Here is a 21,245-nt window from a genome sequence, read left to right on the forward strand (position 1 = left end):
AAAGTACCTCACATTTGTTTTGGACATGATTAATTAACCTAATTAATTGTATTAAGAAATAGAAGTATATACTATTAAAATACAAATGAATAATAACGTAAAGAAGCTGTTTTGTTTTTGATAGTTATAACAACATAATACTCAGGAACGTATTATATTGTCAAAACGAGGGCCTAGAGATCAATGATCAATCACTAAATAGATATTGCATCAAAGTAAAAGGTAAAAATGACTTTCATTTTATAAAAAAATATGATATATTTTATTATAGTGAATGTCATGATTAAGTGGTGCATGACCTTCTGAGCATAACGGATGAGCACATTCCTATTACGGCTATTTAAAGAGCTTATAAAGGAATCGTAACCATCAACCTCACATCAATGCAACATAATTTGTGCAAGGAGGAGTCTATGGAGGTTATAATTTCATTTTGACAGGAAGTTTTATAAGATCACGAGAAGGGTTACAATTTTTGAAGAGGTCACTCGGACTGTCTTACCACATGAAGGTACTCATAAACCTTTTTGTGTCCTTTCACAGGAGTTGAAAGACTTCCATGTAAGAGAGACATCAGAGTCGAAAATCATTCTTAGGCTGAGATTCATATACTTCTCCAGCACTCAGTGATCAGCTAATCTCTTTTTAAATCCTTTCAGTTCACAGATTGTTGCCTTTCATGCTTGCCCTTGAAATATGTCTGTCAGATTATCGTCTCACTGTTGTCCTTTACCTGGATACGGCTGCAGGCATTCTCACCTCAGCAATTTCTAAAGCTGTCCCTGCCCCTTCTCTTGTTTTCTTATTCTTGCCCTCTCCCTCTCTTCTTAATACACCCGAGGAAGGCTGAACAGCCAAAACATTCTGCATGCTCTCTTTATTTTTCCTTTTCAATGTTGAATTAACCTCTTTTGTATCAGAAATGTGGCTGGGCATTTTTCTCCAAGCACCCAGGGCTCAAAGAGCACTCTTCACATGGTATAGTTATGAATTATTTATTTATGCCTCTTGCATTACCAGGTAATTTTCATTAACACATTCTGATATCCACAGTTTAAGTCAAACATAGAGCTTTGTAGTATTAGGGATTTAGAATGTGGTGGGATCTCAAGCACACATGCCACTGTAGAACTATAGTATAGTATAAGAATAAATAGGAATGGTTGGTTACCAAGTTGTATTGGCTGATATGGCAGGGCCCCTTTCAGAGCAGCATCGTAGGATCTGTAGGTGGGGCTCCTTAAGCTTGAACCAGTGAACTATGCACTAGTTCAGCACAAGACTTTACTGGGTCTGTTATCATACAAGACCATTTCTAAGCCTGAACTAAAAGTGTCTACAGAGAAACCTGGTGAAAATCAGCTGCATCCAATTCCTCTTAAAACACATGCTAATTAATTGATTTAATTTAATTTTCCATTTGGATGTCTGTAAATCAACCTCTAGTAACTTAAACTGGCACTCCCAGATCTAGTTTTTCTGCTACACTGACTTTTTTGTATACCCACATGTTTTGGTATTGCATACCACAGTACAGAGTAGTTCACAAAACTGCAAAATTCCAAAGCCTCAAAGGACCAAAAAGGTTAATTAATAGCTAAAACATTAATATTCTGTGTTTATATTTCAGAAGCAATATTTGTGTGGTTTCTTTGTTTTCACTTTTCAGTGTTGAATTCATATTGAGTCTTTTCTTTGCAACTTGCAAGCTGACATAGCTCCCCATTCTAAAATCCAGGTTAGTTACATCGGGCTCTTGCACTGTATTTACCTACATAAAACCACCATTAAAGCCTTGCAGAACTGACCGTATCTCTGTATTCATTGAAGAGTCTGTACTGTAGTTGTCATTTTATTTAGTGTTCTTTAAAGCGATTACATACAGCAATAAAACAATAAGTTGACTGTGACACTTGCTTTACTGTATTGTGTGAAATTTATTATATGGGGGTACTTCAAATAGATTGAAGCCAAAGGGAGTAGAAAACACCAGTGTCATTGCATTTGTACTGTAGCTCCTTATAATTCATGTTAAGCTTACTTAAGCAATCATTTCACAATATTCCCTGTTTTGTTCATGATTTATATTTAGTCCTTTATGTATAGACCATAATGGATACAAAAAATCCCTCTTACAACAAAGTATTGAGCTTAGTTAGATGTGATGTTAGGGAACCTTGAGATTAAGGCAGTTTTAGAAATTCATAATGAATCAGTTTTTAATAACATTTCAATTGAACATGTAATTGAAAAAGTACAATCTTATGGATTGTGCTTCAAGTTTACTTCACATAGGCTGTAAGTGGATGCAACTCTAATGGTTGTGTTATTCTTTGCCTCCTGTATCAGGCACAGAATATTTCACATTAAAGCATAGCTCACATGTGGATCAGCCAGGCAGATAATGGAAAATGACTGCTATATCCTCTCAGGTCGTTTTTTTGTCGTCATGAAAATGTTGTCCAGATTTTCACTAAAATGTGCTGAGATAAGAACATGAGAAAACAGAACCCAGCAGTTTCTTTATTGCAAATCTGACACATTTACCAAATTCTGCGTCTGTGAATTATGGATTATTTGCCAGTGAACATAGTCCAGTATTACACAGCTAGCTTTTACAAGCTCCAGACCATGTAAAACTTTCACAGACATAGCACATTTGTTGACCAAATATAGATTTTCCGTTACCGTTACCAGCAATCTGAGAACTCTGACACTAAGAATAAAGACCTGCTGTTAATTTCACTGTCAGTGCCAGAGTATTGCTGGCTTGTAGCACTTACTTTTGGGGAACCCATGTAAAAGGCAGTTTTTGTACTAGAGAATCCATGGACACTGGAAAATAATCCTTCTTTATTTGTTTTGGTTGGATTCAATCATATTTAAATCCTTGGAAACACTAATAGTCCCTGTTAAAATTTTACTCGATGGCAAACCAAAAAGCCTATGAAAGAAGTGCTTTTTTAAAATAAAAATATCATAAGCAACCTTCAGGCAGCTAACTTTCAATCAGCTGTAGGTATATTAAGGTTTATTAAAACTGCCTGGGACAGACAGATCTTCTTTTCATACATGCATTCAAAAAGGCACTTCAGAAAGAGTTGATTATCATAAAGTCAAAAGCCAATTTTCAATTCAGAAATGGTAGGTTTTTTATTTGGCTTCTTTTAATTTTTCCAGTGAGGATGAATGGATTCTCGTTCTTCTTCAAGACATCATGAAGAAAATCATGTCATGCTATAAAACAAGACTATGCTTTTCAAATAATAAAAAAGGAAGAGTTTTTTTTGTATTATGGAATTTTTGTATCTATTTGTGAAATATTGTAAGTGAGACAGCAGATCCCTGCAGTAATATTAGTGTATCAGAATCAGATCAGAATACCCCAATTACAAATTATTTGAAAATTTAACACCCTTTAGTCTAATCTCAATTCATTTTCTAACTGCTTATTCTTGGTAAGTGTTGCAGTGGTTACAGGCAGAGTTAGACAGACCAGATTTCCCTTTCAACCTCCCAGTAACAGTCTCCAACTGAGAGCTATAATCTCTCCAGGACACCTGGGTTTGCACTGTTGGCTCTTTCTAGTGAGAAAGGCCTGGTGCAGCTTCAGCAGCAAGTGTTCAGCGGGCATTCTCACCAGATGCTGAAACCACCTCATCTGGCTTCTCTTGATCCAGAGAAGCAGTGACTCTACTCCCACTTCATTATCACAGTTTCTGGTTATTGCAGTCACTGAATCCATCCACTTGTAAGCTCCTCCCTTACCTCTTCTCTTTTCAGTATATTAGAAGAGAACCATGACCTCAGATTTGAGGTCATCCCGACCATGTCATTTGAGTAATGTTTGGGTACCTGAGGGTTTGCATCTCCACTTTTTGATGATGTTGCTGTCTTTGTCTCATCAGACTGTGATCTCTGGCATCACTGGAAAAGTTTGCAGCTGAGTGTGACACAGCCCTTTAGCTCAACTCACACAATTAAACAATATATCTGATGAGGAACAAGTAAAGGTTAATTCCATGCTGGAAAGAGAAAAAAAGAAACACAATGTTTTGGCTGTGGAGCCTTGTGAAGAAGGCTCCACAGTAAAAACATTGTGTTTCTTTTGTAGCCTAAGCATGCTGACGTAGCTACCTATTGAACTAATATATCCAAGTATGTCCATGGACATACAGTATATACAGTATATTATAACTACTGTAATTATCCATATATCACATACTGTATATGCCAGCAGCCATATCACCCTGTAACTCATGACTGGCATCCCACTGAAGCTAAGTAGTTATAAGCCAAGTCAATACTTGTATGGGAGACCTCCGGCTGGGAAACAGAAGGCCGCTGCTGGAAGCGGTTTTAGAGGGGCCGGGCCAGCAGGGGGTGCTCACCCTTCAGTCTGTGTGGGTCCTAATGCTCCAGTATAGTGATAGGGACATTATACTGTAAAAAGGCATCATACTTCAGATAAGATGTAAAACCGAGGTCCTGACTCTCTGTTGTCATTAAAAATTCCAAGGCGTTTCTTGAAAAGAGTAGGGGTGTTACTCCAGCGTCCTGGCTAAATTTCCCCCCTGGCCTTTAACAATCATGATAGCTGGTGTGTGGCAAGTGTACAGGTGCACTATGGCTGCTGTCGCATCATCCAGGTGGGTGCTGCACGTTGGTGTTGGTGGAGGGTAGTCCCCATTACCTGTAAAGCGCTTTGAGTGGATTGTCCAGAAAAGAGCTATAGGCATATAAGTGTAAGCAATTTTTATTTATTAATTTATTTATTTTCTGTACATACAATGCCATGGAAAAGTAGTCCACCCCTTCCAATTATGTCACATTTTGTTGAATTATAAATGATGTGTACAAGTTTAAAAAAGCTGAGTATTTCAATTGAAATTTGAATGCTCAAATTGAACACTTTAATGGATGAAAGTTAAATGTCAGCAAAAACTGCAATGAAACATAAAAAACCTCTTTGTATAATTATTGTATTGACAATTGTAAAATTGTATAACATAATTTGTATAATTGTGTAATCACTCATCTCCTTTACTCAAACTAAATTAGTTCAGGTGCACAAAATTACTTTGACAAGTTACACAATTAGCTGAATAGCCTTTGTGCAATAATAGTGGTAATAGTGGTATTATTTCAGAATAAATTTACCTGCTTCTGTAAGGTCTCTTAGTCCCTTATCTGGTGTACAGGACATACAGTAGCAAAAGGAACTACTTGATAATTCAACCCAATTAAAAGGGATAATTTAGAGTCAGCTGATTGAACACAGCCAGGCTTGATTACAGCCAGCACTGTTCAATATAAACCTCACTTATTTTGACCCTTAGCATCAGAGTCAAGTTGCCAGCACAAATATTCAACAAGCACATTATGCCACAATCAAAGGAAATTCCTGAAGTGATTAGAAAAAAAAGATGTTGATATCTATCAGTCTGGAATGGGTTACAAAGCAATTTCTAAGGCTCTGGGAATCCACCAAACCACAGTGAGAGCCATAATCTCCAAATGGAGAACACTTGGAACAGTAGTGAATCTTCCCAGGAGTGGTCGGCCTGCCAAAATTTCTCCAAGGCACAGAGTAAAATCATCCAGAAAGTCACAAAGGATCCTAAAAAAACATTCAAAGAACTGCGGCTTCCTTTGCATCAGCTATGGTCAGTATTCATGACTCCACAATCAGAAAGACACTGGGCAAAAATGGGCTTCATGGGAAAGGGGCAAGGCAGAAACTACTGCTAACAAAGAAGAATATAAATGCTTGTCTCTCATTTGACAAATAGCACCTGGATGATCCCCAAGCCTTTTGGGAGAATGTTCTATGTATAGATGAGTCAAAAGTGGAACTTTTGGGGTGACATGGGTCCCATTACAGTATGTCTGGCATAAAGGAAACACAGCATTCCACAGTATGAACATCATACCAACAGTCAATCATGATGGTGGTAGTGTGATGGGGTGGGGATGCTTTGCTGCCTCAGGACCTGGATGACCTGCCATAATTAACCATGAATTCTGCTCTTTATCACAAAATTCTTAAGGAGAATGTCCAGTCATCCATCCTTGAGTTGAAGCTGAAGCGTAGTTAGGTCATGCAGCAAGACAATGATCCAAAACACATAAGCAAGTCCACATCAGAATGGCTGAAAAGAAGCAAAATTAAAGTTTTGGAGTAGCCTAGTCAAAGTCCAGACCTAAACCCAATAGAGATGCTGTGGCAGGACCTGAAACAAGCAGTTCATGCTCGAAAACCTACCAATGTTTCTGAATTAAAGCAGTTCTGCAAGGAAGAATGGGCGAAAATTCCTCCACAGCAATGTGAAAGTGTTATAGGAAGCACTACAGTCATTGCAGCTAAAGATGGCTAAAGATGTTTGATAACTTTGTTTATTAAATAAATAAAATAATAATTATAATAATAAAGTGTTATTTGTTCACACAGGTTCCTTTTATCTAATACTAGATTTTCTCTAAAGTTCTGAAAACATCCAGTGTGAAAAATATGCAATAATAGAGGAAATCATACTTTTTCACAGCACTGTATGAAACAGGACCAACCCACAGTACAACAAAATAGTATAGCCAAGCAAATCTAACATACATATTTTAGTGAGAACATTTCCACAAAAGCTCTAGAGACCTGCAGTAATGTGGCAGCAGAGCTAACTGCCACACCAATATTCCTCCCAAATGCTTAATTTAATTTTTTTATTTGGAAAAGAGAGGAGTTAAAATTTTAAGCTGTTTTCCTGAAAAACCTTAACAACAGCTTACTTTAATTGTTACTTTAGTTGTAATAGATATTTCACAATTTAATGTTTTATACACATACATACAGTATTTGATTATAGAAACATTAAATGGAAGAATAAGAGAAGACAATGCAAAAAAAGAGAATGAGTGAATAAGACGGTTCATCTTCTTTAGCGTTGCAATCGGACAAACAGTTACTTCAATGCCTACAATTCACTGTGACCCTTAACGCCCACCCTAACCTTGAACGGTGTTCATTTTAAGTAGGAATATCATACATTTATTGGAACATCAAAGTTTCTAATTTCAGCTTTTAATGCTGACATTTTCCAATGAGGAAGATAACGACAAGGTGGATAAATGGTCAGATTACAAATTAAAATAACAGAATATTCCATTATAAATGGCAAGCATGACAAATATGCCAGTCTTTTAATTAATATGGTTACTATGCTAATGAATCTGTTCAGTAATAAGGTCCTGGAAAATTCAAGGATGACTTAGAATGAACTGATTAGCATGCAATTCAGTGTAAAATGTCTAATTGTTGATATAGTCAGTCCAGCTAACCTTAAAATAGATAAGAAATCAACTCATCTTATGGTGGCTAACTATAAAATATCCACTATAATAACAGGTATGATGTGAAAATCTTGACATACACAGTAAAATCTTATATTCAGGGTAAAGACTGGTCTTACTCCTACTACACTGACACCGAGTGGATCACACTCAGGCTTTTCCAGTACTCACTTCAAATATATGTGGGTGAATGTACAGTAGACCCTTGCTTTTAATTCCCATCTGTAAAGACCATAACATAGTTGAAATTTGCCCTTAACCTTCCTCTTCTTTTTGAGGACAAGGGCTTGTGAGTAGCAATATATACAGTATGTTCCATTTGTGAGACACACTATTATTTTCTATTATATTTTCAGTGGCTCAATCTTGGCTTTAAAACCAGACAGCCGTCTCATTCTTGACACATGTTTGGTCAGATCCACTTGGAACATCTTCATAGTTTGACTGTGACTATTCCAGTAATCACTACCGGGTAGGTTCTTGCAGCCAGACTTCAAGTGTATGGCACCTTCATGATGATTGCCATGCAATTGACACATTATGGAATGAGTTTGCTTTGTCACCAACAAAGGGTTCTTATTTAATCAGCTACCCGACTATCAAGACAATAAATGAAATATCTGTCTACCTGTTGTGGTACATTTTCCTAACTGGGTGTGCAGGAACAGTGGGGTGGCCACAAAAGAAAGTCTAAAAATTGTGTTGTATATAGAATATATCTATATACAATACAATATATTTTTCTTAAGATACTGAATGTTAAAATGCTCACATGGGAATTATTACTGGAGAAGCACTGTCAGAAGTGACAGCTAAATGTATTTACACTACACTACATGTATTTTGGGTGAGTGTTGTTGGTTGTAGCAACAGATCTTTGAAGATTTATATTTCTTGTATGTATGCTTTGATTTTCATGGGCATATGAGCTAAATCCTTTGGATTATAAGGTTTTGTGTTGAATAAAATTAAGGAGCTTAGCTGACCCAGTTTATGACAGGGTCCTGCCTCTTAACAGTGTAGGTAGAGCTCAGCTGAGCTACATTTTCCTTCTGGTTTTACTATCTGAACATTTTATTTTATGTTTTGTGTTAAGAACCGAACACATCCATTGATCCAGGAATCTTCATGGACCTTTGAATTTATGTAAATGTTAATGAGAGACTGTCAAAAACATTTTGTACTATTATTAAAAAATAGGGCATTCACAAAAATATACTGTATTTGGAATTGTAATATTGATGTCTCAACTTCAGATAGTATCTAATTCATGCTGGGTCTCTATAAGTCTTTAACCTTTTTTTCATTCTCAGAACCATCACATTGAGGCACTCTTAATTTGACATAAAATGACCTCTTTTGAAGCAGTGCACATACACACCAAGTAATTTGAGTGAAGACTGAATCTAAGAAGCATTTGTGGAGGAACAGTATGTTACTCATGGATCTTCCCCATTTTTTCAAAAATGAGAAAAAAAAACACTTGCATGATCTGACAGTTTGATCTATGTATGCACTCAGGATTTAATTTTGTTGCATTGACAAAATGTTACACTTCTTACGAAAAGATGTTGGTCTTCGACCAAAGTGTTTTCTCATTTCTGTCTTAAAGTAGGGTAGAAAGTTAGAGCAGATGGAAGGAAGAATGATGAATCTCTTCTTTGTGGACTGCCTCTTAAACACCAATGTTGATGCCATAGCAAGTGAGTGCTACAAAAGGAAAAATGCCTGGACGTTTATTACACTGGGGTTAAAGATTATTAACAAACTAACAAAAACTAGTGAGGTGCATTATTCTAAAGGTGAGAATGTACAGTATAAAACAAGGTCTAATCTAAAATGTGATTTTTCCTGTTTCAAAACAGACCACAATAATTTGCTCTTGTTTCCCCATCAGAACAATTTGTTCATGCCTTCAGTGCATTTAACCCCAAGCTAAAGAACATGTATAGTACTGTGAAAAACAACCTGGTCTCACTATTGTTCATTTATTGCTATAGTAAGCTAGAGAATAACTTGCATTACCACACTGCACACCTTTTGCTCACTTCATTTATCTTATAAATCAGCATTGTAAGATTTAAACACAGAAACATCTTCGAAAATGGTATCATAACACCTCATAACACCTTGGGATAAATAATTATATGAAAATCATGCATTCCCAATATTCTAATATATGACTTGATATTATTGATATTATTGTGTTCTTACAATTAAAGCACACTGCAAAACAGATAGTGACAACATATGCATTATCATTAGAATTTGTGCTATAATATTCTAGGTAATTTAATACAACAGTTAAAAAAAGTCTCTGTAAGCTTGATGAGACAGATTTTAAGCCAATCATTCAATTAACAGAAAAAAATATAACATTTGCACTGAGATAATGTTGTTTATTGAAGATGTATAGAACATGTGTGTAGTATTGCTCTTGCAGTGCCTACACTTCACAGAAGTCCTACACTGAAGATTGTGGTTAAATATACTACATTTCCTGATTCTCATTATTGTTTCAATGAATATTCATTTAAAGTACCTATACCTATTGGACTTAAGTTGATTAATGACTATATTCTGTCTGCTTTACATCTCCAAATATGCAGTATTATACACAAAATCATTAAAAATGGCTCTGCACTTGAGGATTCTGCTGCAAGTCCGATGCTCAGATCCAAGGACACCTAATGAAAGATCTAATTTGCTGATAGATTAATTAAATTCCATAGTAACCCAACCTTGACCAGTTAAAACAAAAAGGAAACAAGAAAAAAATCATCCCCCATGAGATAGCTGGGGAGATGAATTTGATAATTAATGTTAATACAGAGAACAGAACAATTATTCACTGATTAGCAAAAAATGGCATACAGTTTTTAATGTTTTTTTTTCTTCTGCTCCCTTGAAATGCCTGTGAAACTCCCACTTCCCTTCAGCTCACATTAACAAGGCATAATGAGACGGCAAAGAAGTGTTTGGCTGAGATCCAGAAGAGCTTCGCTCCGTATTTCTTAAAACATAATACCAATTCATTCTTGGCCTGATTTGTTATATACTGTAGATTCTGCTTTTGCAGCAGGCAGGACCGGTAAGATACTGGCATTGTTATGAGGCTAGTGAGAGGTACAAGTTATGAAGAAAGCGACAATAAGTCACCTACTTTAAATTTTAATAGCCTGCTAAAAGTTGTGTATTGTTTAAGGTAAAGTAAGGTGGCTAATAATGTACAGTACTGATTACATTGACTAGTCATATTTCCTACACCCTGACCATGCACTTCCATAAAATAAGCACTGTAGAGGTACTTTAAATGTATGTTCATGGCAAAAATAATGAGTAGTATATTTAACTACAATCTTTAGTGCAGGACTACTGTGAATTCTAGACATGTGTCTTTCACTGGCTAGTAACCAGCACTTCCTAAAAGGGGATTTGTTTCTGCTGACTGCTTTTTCTCAGCGATTGCATTGTTGTTTTGCCTCTGAAATAAGATTTGCGGAAGGAAGATTTTACTTTCTTTCATCTCAAACCGCCCTTTAGTCTACTTCTTGCATATTCTTTATTCTCATCAAAATGGCAGAGTGCAGAACAATGTTGTTGCATCACAGACAATCTGTGCTTGTCTCATAATCTACGCATTCAAAAGGGACCTCTGGGGCAGGTTTGATGGCTGTGCAGATGAAGGAAGATTTCCGACATAAATAAAAAACTCACCATGTGGACCTCAGTTTGCTGTTTAGCCCAGAGCTCTCCTCTGGGGCAAGAGATTGGTGCCACGGGCACTTTTAGCTGATTTGCAGTTTCAGACTCTCTGTATTGCTTTTGTGATGCCGCCAATTTCAGCACACATGGAAAAGTCTTTTGGCTCTCAAAAGTAAACAAAAATAACAACCGTCTAACAGCATCTAAAGCCATGTTTTTTTTCTAACCTACCACAGTTTAAGTGTTTAAGATTCAGGGGATGTAAAGCAGACATATTTAATTTCATAGATAGGTCAAAGAGACCTAGCATGCAACAGAAAATATTTATGTTTTTGCCATTAATTAAGAATAATTCCTTACTCTTTTATAGCACTTTTCATATCAAGGATATCAAAATGTTCTACAAATAGGGAGGGGCCCACATCTTCCATAATGGAAGTGCAGAACTCCATCTGGGTGATGTGCAGCAACTATTATGTGCCAACAATCTCACCCTATAACAGCTCAGATAAAGAAGTGAGAAATGGCTTTATCGATGAATTAAGGACTACACAGGCCCAGGGTGGAACCTACCTAGCACATTAGAGTTAATGACAATACTTTTATTAACAATGCCATGGCATCTACTGTATAATGATAATGTCAAGACCTAGAATTAATATTTCATCCAAAGGACAGCACCTCCTAAAGTCACCATACTGGGCCATCAGTATTACTTGTAGCAGTAACCCTCTTTTCCTTAGGAGTTTCCTATCCCAATACTGACCAGACACAGCTTCGATTAGCTTCTGAGATCTGATTAGTTCAGGCCACAAGACAGTTATACTGCTGCCCTGATCTGTATCAGCAGTCCCATGTTCACAGACTGAAGCATCAGTTGTCACAATGGTAGTCACACTAAGCAAGTGTTAGACTTTTGGCAATTAACTCTTTCAATTTTATCAAAACGAGTTTAGGAAAACATGTGTGCTGCTGAACTGTTTTCCAAGACTGTAGCATAATTAACGATTTATTTATCATACCAAGAGGTCAGTCTTTGGAAATAATCCAAATTCATGCAAATCACTTGCAGTTGTCTTTGGTATTACATTATCCAGGTCAGGGCCTAAAGTAATTACTGAAATCACATGGGTGAGGAAAGAAAATTCAGTTTAACTAAAATAACATTTTGCAACTTTCATAACAGACTTTAGAACAGCTAACATGGATGAGTAAAATAACTCTATTAAAAGCTTTGTAAGGGGTCTGGCATTTTTATAAACACACTGTACGAGGTTTGGTTTATTCTTCATGTTCATTTGGCTACTGTATATGGACTACTGTTGTACCTATTGTTTTCATGACACCATCCTGTAGCATCTACATCTCGCAATTTCAATACAATAGCTCTCCGTTATAAACAGTTTACTCACATAAGAGACACTGAATTGCAGAATTGAACTAAGCAACAGCAAGGGAATGCTCAAACAACAATTAATATTTCATATTTGTATTGTATAATAATTTGTATTGTAGTAAAATGTTTTGAAGTATAGGTTTTTACCAATTAAAGCTTTATTTACCAACACTGAATGTTTTTCTATGCCTAAAATTATACATTAGTACAGTATATTGCAAATGTAAATCTGTGTCATAAAGATTTCCTTTTGCCAATGTGAAATAATTATTGAGAACATAAGAAAAGTTTCCTTAGGTACAACTGGTAGAATATGATGAGGCTTTGGAGATTCGTTTATCTTTTGTGCCTCTCATATTTCCGATACCTCTGTGTCTTCTATGCTAATGTTATTTAGCATTCAAATTTATCTCTGCTCTGCCTTGGTCATTGTTGCCATTTTCTTCGGTTAATACCTTAGTAAAAATTGAAATGAAAAAAAATGCTTTACTACTGTATATTCTGCTATTTAATTCAATACAATACTGCTTTAACATTCACTGAACCTGTTTCTGGCACTGGGGTCTAGCTGCATCAGACTAGCAATAGTAACTGCCCATAACTGGCAGACCCAACATAGAATTATACAGTATGCTAAGATCATTGTATTGGTCCAATGCAGTCATCCACCTTGGAACCCATTTAGATGTACACATTGAGGGCATTCTGACTTTGAATCATTGGCCTGGTTATTGCTGATCTCATCAAGCTAATTACTTGAGGGCAGAATGGCCCTAATGTGCAAATCTATACAGGACTGTTGTTATGGGCCAATATTCTAGGCCTGTCTAGGGTCATAAATGATCTAGTGAAGGCTTTTTTCCCTTAAAGGATGTAAGGCACACAACACATTAATCTATAATTGTGGATGTTTAAAATATGCAAATAATTGAACAAGAGTTTCATTGTCTGCTTCAGCAGTACAGCACAGATAATACTTGCCCAGGTTAAGCTGTCAGGGTACAACAATGTTTTTTTATTTTTTCGCCATGTATATACAAAAATATGTAGGGCAAGTATATGTAACATACTGTATGTATCAGACAGTGGAGACACCCTAGTAAGTGTTATAAAACTTTCCCTTGAAGTTTTGTATATCAATATGTATATCCTTATGGACATTTCATAAAATGTCATAAAATAAAAACAAATTAGGATGTAGAGAAAGGAGAATGTACAGTATTTCTTATTTTCATTTCTTGTTTTACTTTAAAAACATTTCAGTTTTCAACAACTTTAATTGATTTAGTTAATGTTCACATGACATACTGCAATTTCTCTATAAAAACAGAAAAAATAATTTTAAGCAATTTGAAATTCTTGACATTCATCAGATCTGTACTAACAAATATATATTTTTTTCAAAACAGAAATCTTGACACATGTATTTTTTTCTAAGCAACCTGCATGTCTATAAAAGTAGATGTTCCTCTTTGTTTTGTAATGAATTTAAATATTAAAGGGCTTTGCCTTAAAATGTCACAAGACTGAAAGTCTACAGTACCTCCCTCACTCTGTAAGTGCTTGACATTCTTTGATGTGCCTTGTTTGAAAAATGATCAGTAAGGCTCCAAACTGGGTCAGAGCTGACCCCATGTTGAGTGATTTAAGTCCAGTCAGCATCAAAAGAACTTTGGAACACACCACAGCATTCAACATAGGGGAAATAAAAAAAGCTTTTCACAGGACAGTGCCATGCTATGCATGGTATTAATGAGAGTGCATCATCATTATTTTAAAATATACATTATTATACCAAGGCTGTGGTCAGTTTTTCAGATTCCTATAGAAAAAAGACAGGAAAGCTGCTCCATTTAAGAAGAACTTCTTTAGAATACATGTCTGTACTGTACCACGCACACTGTACAGCAATTACCTTAGTTTACGTACAAAGTAGATAATGGGAAACATATTCTTTTGATCTGGAACAGCATACCCCACATTCAGAGATACAGTTGACAACTATTTCCGTCCTTTGTGGTTTGTTTGATTCACAATGTAGTAGTACATGGCAGCATGTTGAAAGTGAGTTACTCTATTAAAATTCTATTAACTGACTCTGATTTTAAATCCTTGCCATTAAATTTAACAGTAACAGTAGCTAAATACCTAAAACTATAGCTCTTAAACATGATAAGCCCACATCAGCTCAACTAAACATTACCCTTACATTCTATCACTATTAAGACTAACTTGAACTTGAATACAGTCCTCGTGCATTTTGATTTCATAATAAAATCTTTGGCTTAAACCTTAAACATAATTCACAATCAAGTAACAAAACATTACAAAACTGTCACAATAAATCTGAAATTATTGTGAAACAGAATTGTAATTTTAAATCTTGTCCAAATTAAATTCTAAGTCATACCTACTGTAGCAACAATTTCTTTCTTTCCTTCTTTCTCCTTAACCAAAGGATGTAAGCTAATATCTTCCCAATATGGGATTACATATCATGATGTTATCCTGATAAGCCTTGTTCAGAAATACAGTGCCTTGCAAACGTTTTTACCCCCCTTGGACTCACATTTTATTGTGTTACAGCATGGAACCATGATGTATTTAACTGAGAATGTTTACCACTCATCAACACAAAGTACTCTACAGTATAATGTCAAAGTGAACAAAAAACCCAGACATTTTACTATATTAATTAAAAATAAAAAACAGAAAATAATTGAATGCATAAGTATTCACCCCCCAGAGTTAATACTTGGTAGGACCAACTTTGGCAGCAATTACAGCTGTGAGTCTCTTTGGGTAAGCCTCTATCGGCATTGCACATCTTGACACTGGAATTATTGCATATTCTTCTTGGAAAAATTGCTCATGCTTTAACAATAAAATGTGAAAAAAATACTTTTGCAAGTCTTTGCTAAATGAATGCATACTGTACGTGCAGATATTGCAGAGACAGCTGCAGAATACATTCTTCAGAATCACAATGCCATGCTAGAATTAACACAATTAATGGTAATGGACAGGTACTGTATGCTATATATAAAATGGATTTGAGAGTATTGAGGCAATTACATTATTAGGACCTGTTTGGTTTTAAGGCAATTGGTCTGGAATCTTATAAAGGCATTTTTGCAGATTATCTAATATGTTCACCTTTTGTGTTTAGGCAACATATGCCCAAATATGTCATGAAAGGCAGAGCACCTTACATTACAAGTGTGATTTCTGGTAAATTTACATTTTAGAAGCCAAACGTTCATTCTCAATAATGAGTCTGCATTCTGTCCCTATGAGCAAACATATAGAGATGTTTGCTTCAAGAAAAGAAACTTGGTGTAATTATCCAATAAATAAGATTGTCCAGTAATGTCTGATGCCATGCTACAGAGATGTGGCAGATTCTCTGCATTCACAATGCACCTAGAGGCTTTAGGAGATTATTAGGATTAAAGAGGCCTGAGGACATAACCAACTTCTTTCCAATTTAGAAGGCTTAACCTATGTAATAGGATTAAATGACCTAAGCAAGGTGATGCATCTCTTCTTACAGGATGGACACACAAGAAAACTCTAAATCTTTTTCAGACATATACCCTAGCAATTAATGTTTTTGAACAAAGCCAAAAGGTGTGTATAGTAACACATTCTTCTTGTGAACCTTTAGCCTGCACACTTTACAGCTACTCTTTAAATAAATAGGAAGTTTTATTTCATCTGCAGTAAACTTGAAATGGCATATAAGCCCTTTCTCACACTTGGGTGGTTTTTTAAAACCTTTTTTAAAAATTAAAGTCATTCCATCTTGTTAAAAAAGGCTTTTGCATACCTCTTGTCAGCCCATCTGGTCTTCTTAATTAAACAAGACCAATGTTCGGCCATCCACTCCTTTTTTTACTTTTCTTTATGGATCAGCATGAATATCTGGTCTCTTTAATTTAAAGCAAAAATCTCTTGCTACAGATTCAGTTTGCAGAATGTCATTGTTAGGGGGAAATCTGGAAATGCTGCTAAAAGCAAAACTATGTGTGAAATTTTATTCAGTGCAAAAAAAATAAACTAATTTTGAGTTTTTGGATCTTCACATTGATAACAGTAATACTGGTAATTTGGCAAACCTTTCATAACCAAGCAGGCTATAAATGACACAATTGGAAAAACAATACTGTATTCAAGTTATTATATTCAAGCCACTTCACAACAGGAACAAACTTATATTAACAATTTCTTGAAAACAGTTCATGTTGTTTAATGAAAAGCTGTTTATTTACAGGAAATAGTGTCCACAAACAAATTATTTTTTTGTTAAAGTTGTTTAACCATTAAATGGTGTTTAATGGTGTCCTTTATTACCTAGCAGCTGTCCTATCAACAAATCAGTATGAGCATTTAAGGAAGATAACTGTGATTAGTACTCAAAATCAGCATGGCTTTTCATATGGAACCTTGCATGGCCTCTTGACATTAGCAGCCTGCTAAGCTGTAACATGTTGTTACCCACATCCTTCTAATAAATGTGGTATTTTGCCACTTTGTGTGGCAATGAAAGAAGTGTTGTAAATATCAAACCAAGTCACCAATTTCTTAAACACAAGTGACTTAGCAACTGCAAAAGGCAATAGACTGATTAATGGTGTTATTCAATAAAGATTCGGGTGGAGGTTAAATTCTAATCTTGCACTTTCACTTCCCTGCACATACTGTAAAAGCTTACTGGCTGAACATGGCGCTGTGTGCATCCTCTCTCACATCCCTCCCTCTACTCCAACATCACCATTGCAGTAATTCACTCTGGCTCACACCTTGTGAGGAGGAGGGATGTGACAGCACTGATCTCCCATCAGCACCAGCACTGTCATTTCCTCAGCTAGATGAGGGACTAAACATGCTACAGTATCTCTTTATATTCATCAACTAATTTTGCCATTATTATAATTCCACAGAGGAACAGAATTCATTATTAAACCAACAACAAATGTACAAATGTGAAAATAGAACTACTAGAATGTTCTACAAGTAGAGCACAACATAAATACAACACTTATATCAAATCAAAATAGTTTTGCAAAGGACACTCTACTTCTAGCACTCTCAATAACACCATGAGAGTCTGACTGACAGTTCCTAATGATTTCTTTCTCATGTCGTCTGATTGGCTAATCTGTTTCCAAGACTTGTGATCGAATCCCCTTAACAACAATCCTAAAGCAATCACATGGGCCTCCTGTATAAACCCTTAACTGATGTGAAATGTTATTGACTTATTTGTAGTCATTAGTGTCTGCAACTGCAATGCTCTAATAAAAAGTTCTCATTTTGTGAAGAGCAATTGCCTTTTTCAAATTAGTAATTAATTTCTGTAAAGTACTTCACAGTACACAGTTTTGAATCCCTACAATCTAGTTTCACAAACAATGGTTTGCCAAGCAATTTCAAAATGATCTTTAAACAACAGCATAGCTCTTTGGCAGAATACAATCTATTCTAAAGACGAGCTGGAAGTGGAATTGTATTCTGATTTTTTTTAAAACATCTTTCATGATAGAAATTACTTTTTGTTTGCCGACAGTGTTCTCCTTTTTGTTTGATAGCTTTGTTCAATTAGACCACAAACAGCTATTCTAAACTAACTAAAAAGGGGCTTCATGCTGCATTTAAGATGCATCCTTAGGTCTTTCATGTGTATTGTTCTGCAATTGGAGTATGCAAAACAAAGCACCAGATTCAACATGGTAAAGATTATAATTTACTGTGTACGCAGACTGTGGTTAAAATTATATCCAAACGTTCTTTTATGGCTTTTCCTCTTTCCTTTGTTGTAACCTTACATGTCTTAAATAGGGGTAATATATTATTCACAATAACTGTAAACATAGCAAGTTCCTTCTCAATTGCTGCACAACAGGCACATCATTACTTTATTTCATCTTCATAGCACAGACACCAGACATTTATGTCTGATTATTGTCTGATGTTTATGGCTCATTAATACATATCCAATTCTATGTTTAGTTTCTTACAAGTGGCCACTTATCATTCCCATTTCTCCCATTAACCTTTTTTTTTCGTTAGGCCGACTTGTATTTAGCGTTTTCAAAAGATGTCCGAAAAGGTTCAAACACCGGTGTCTTTGATAAAAAAAATTGCTTCTGTCTTATTACAGTATATGCCAACCCAATTTGTAATCAACAAGTGCGTCTTTATCTCCCCTTATTGTCCTGACTTTTGTACCCAGGTGTGGGATGTGTGGGTCCAGAGGTAGAATAAAGTGTAAAATAAAGAAGTGCAAAACAGTCTAAACACAATTAATCATTGAGCCATTCATCTTAAGACATGTTACAAACATTATAGTGACTGAGGTTCAATGCTAACTAAAGGAGAGGTGAGCCCCTCATACTGTACATATCACCACAAGGTACAGGTGCCCAAGAAGTCTCATGGGTAATATTGTTGTGAGGAGACTTAACATTAACCTATTTTCAAGGGTCACATGGAATCAAAATGTGATCAAATATATATTTGGAGACAGAATATTGAATTAGTCAGGGAGCCAGGTTAGGAATTTTGTATATATGCTCTGTTGAAAGATTAGATGGATGACTGATGGAGAGCCTTCTCAGATGAAACCACTCTAACACAAAAATAATAGGAGTCCATGGCAGTTCCTGGATTTCTAATGCGATTTCAAACACAAACAAAATACATCACAAAAATAATAAAGATTGATTATTTTTACAAAACTAATAATGAACATAATAATAAAGAGAGTATTGCTGCATTGGAACTCTAACTGCACACAGAAAAAAAAAACTCTCATCAGGTCAGGGCAGATAAGCTCTTAGTATTAGTGACTAAACCAGTAAAAGTGCTCCCTCGAGTGCAGGCTGTGCTCTATGATCCAAGTGACTACCCAACTCACAATCATTAGCCCAACAGGGACTGGGATTCCCCGAGCAGTAGTGCACAATTGGTGGAGTGTTGTTGAGAGTAGGTGGGATTAGTCAACCATGGACCTCTTTACAGCTTTTCATCGCATTACAGCAACCCTTGAGACTTCCTGGGCATTTGCAGGTTTGCTGTGCTGTCAGTGAGGGATGTGTTTTCTCTATTTAGTGCTGAACTGGTACAGCACTGTGGTTCTTATGAATGGTGGTACAGTACTGTGGTTCCTTTACTTGTTAAAAGATCAGCTGCTCCAAGGTGGGTGAGTCAGACAAGTCTGGTTCACCTCCCCACTCTCCCACATGTGTGGATGCAGGGCGGTTAAATGTAAGCCAAGAAGTGGCAAGCAGACAATTAGATTCCACATTGAGTGGATATATTACAACAAAAAATAGGGAATTCTCAATTTTAAAATATGGAATAAAACAGACTTTAACAATTGAGTGACTATCATCATCTCTCATGTCCATTGACCTTTGTTTACCAGCCCTTTGTGAAAGGAAAAGGGTTTGGTTCTTTGAGTATAAACCACCAATTTTGTGCAAAATAAGACTTACCGTTACATTTAAATGATTAAGAATTCTATTATTTGCAAGAAGGTCTCTCCTGCTCATGTCTTTGCTGGGTCTCAGTGGTCTCACTACTGTAAGTTGGGTACCTTAATCTACCTCATAATTTACCTAATTTATTTCTGGAAAACGTAGGTTAATAATTAATATGTTTTTAATTCCAGGGGTTAATTTGCACAGTAACATCACCTTCAAAGTACAAACATTTAATTTATTTCAGTAGTCCAAAATATTTCACGTGGGTAGCTGCGTCAGCATGCGTAGGCTGCAAAGGAACAAGTAATAGGTTTATTCCATGCTGAAAAAAAGAAGAAAGAGAACACAACGTTTCGGCCGTGGAGCCTTCTTCAGGTGTGAGAGAGACAGGGCAGTAGGCAAAGGTAAAGTAGCGGGAGAACAAAGGTTGGGAGGGAGGAGGAGTGAGAGGCGGGAGCAGGGGACAGAAAGAGAGGCCAATCAAGAGGTGTGAAGCCAGAATGGGTGCAGAGAGGTGTGAAATGAAACTTCCAATGAATGGATACAATTTAAAAGAACTTTTCCATCCTACAGGATGATCCCTCCATTGGGCCCTCTTTTCTGATCGCCCTATCATCTCATACCGCCGACCACCTAATCTGCGTAACCTCCTTGTTCCTTGTTCACAGCTCCCTTGACCGCCCTCAACAACCATCCACACCATGCACTTTCCCTTGCAACAGAGCTCGCTGTATCACCTGCAAGTACACAGCCACCACCACACTCATTCAAGGCCCCTCAGGACAATTCCGGATCACCCAGACAGCATCTTGTACCTCCAGCAACCTTATTTACTGTATCTCTTGCAGTAAATGCCCAGCCATCTACATTGGAGAAACAGGAAGGAGACTCGGAGACCGCTTCAGAGAACACGTCAGGGCTGTGAAGATTAAAGATCTCTCCAAGCCCATTGTTTCTCATTTCACCTCTGACGGCCACGACCACTCTAATCCCTCCGTCTGTGTTCTCAAAGATGGTTTTCTGAACTCATACATCAGAAAGACCACCGAAACTAAAATTATTCTGCAGCTAGGATCACACATTCTCCCTTCCCTTAATGACAGATTACTGTTCTTTTAAATTGTATCCATTCATTGGAAGTTTCATTTCACACCTCTCTGTACCCATTCTGGCTTCACACCTCTTGATTGGCCTCTCTTTCTGTCCCCTGCTCCCGCCTCTCACTCCTCCTCCCTCCCAACCTTTGTTCTCCCGCTACTTTACCTTTGCCTACTGCCCTGTCTCTCTCACACCTGAAGAAGGCTCCACGGCCG

General features: G+C 36.5%; 1 protein-coding gene across 2 annotated transcripts in view; it reads right to left on the reverse strand.

Annotated features, from left to right (window-relative positions):
* Positions 1 to 21,245, reverse strand: part of gpc6a (glypican 6a) — a 338,150-nt gene that overhangs the window by 75,142 nt on the left and 241,763 nt on the right. The window lies entirely within an intron of this gene.

Source organism: Lepisosteus oculatus, chromosome 15 (genome assembly GCF_040954835.1).
Source record: "Lepisosteus oculatus isolate fLepOcu1 chromosome 15, fLepOcu1.hap2, whole genome shotgun sequence".
NCBI lineage: Eukaryota > Metazoa > Chordata > Actinopteri > Semionotiformes > Lepisosteidae > Lepisosteus > Lepisosteus oculatus.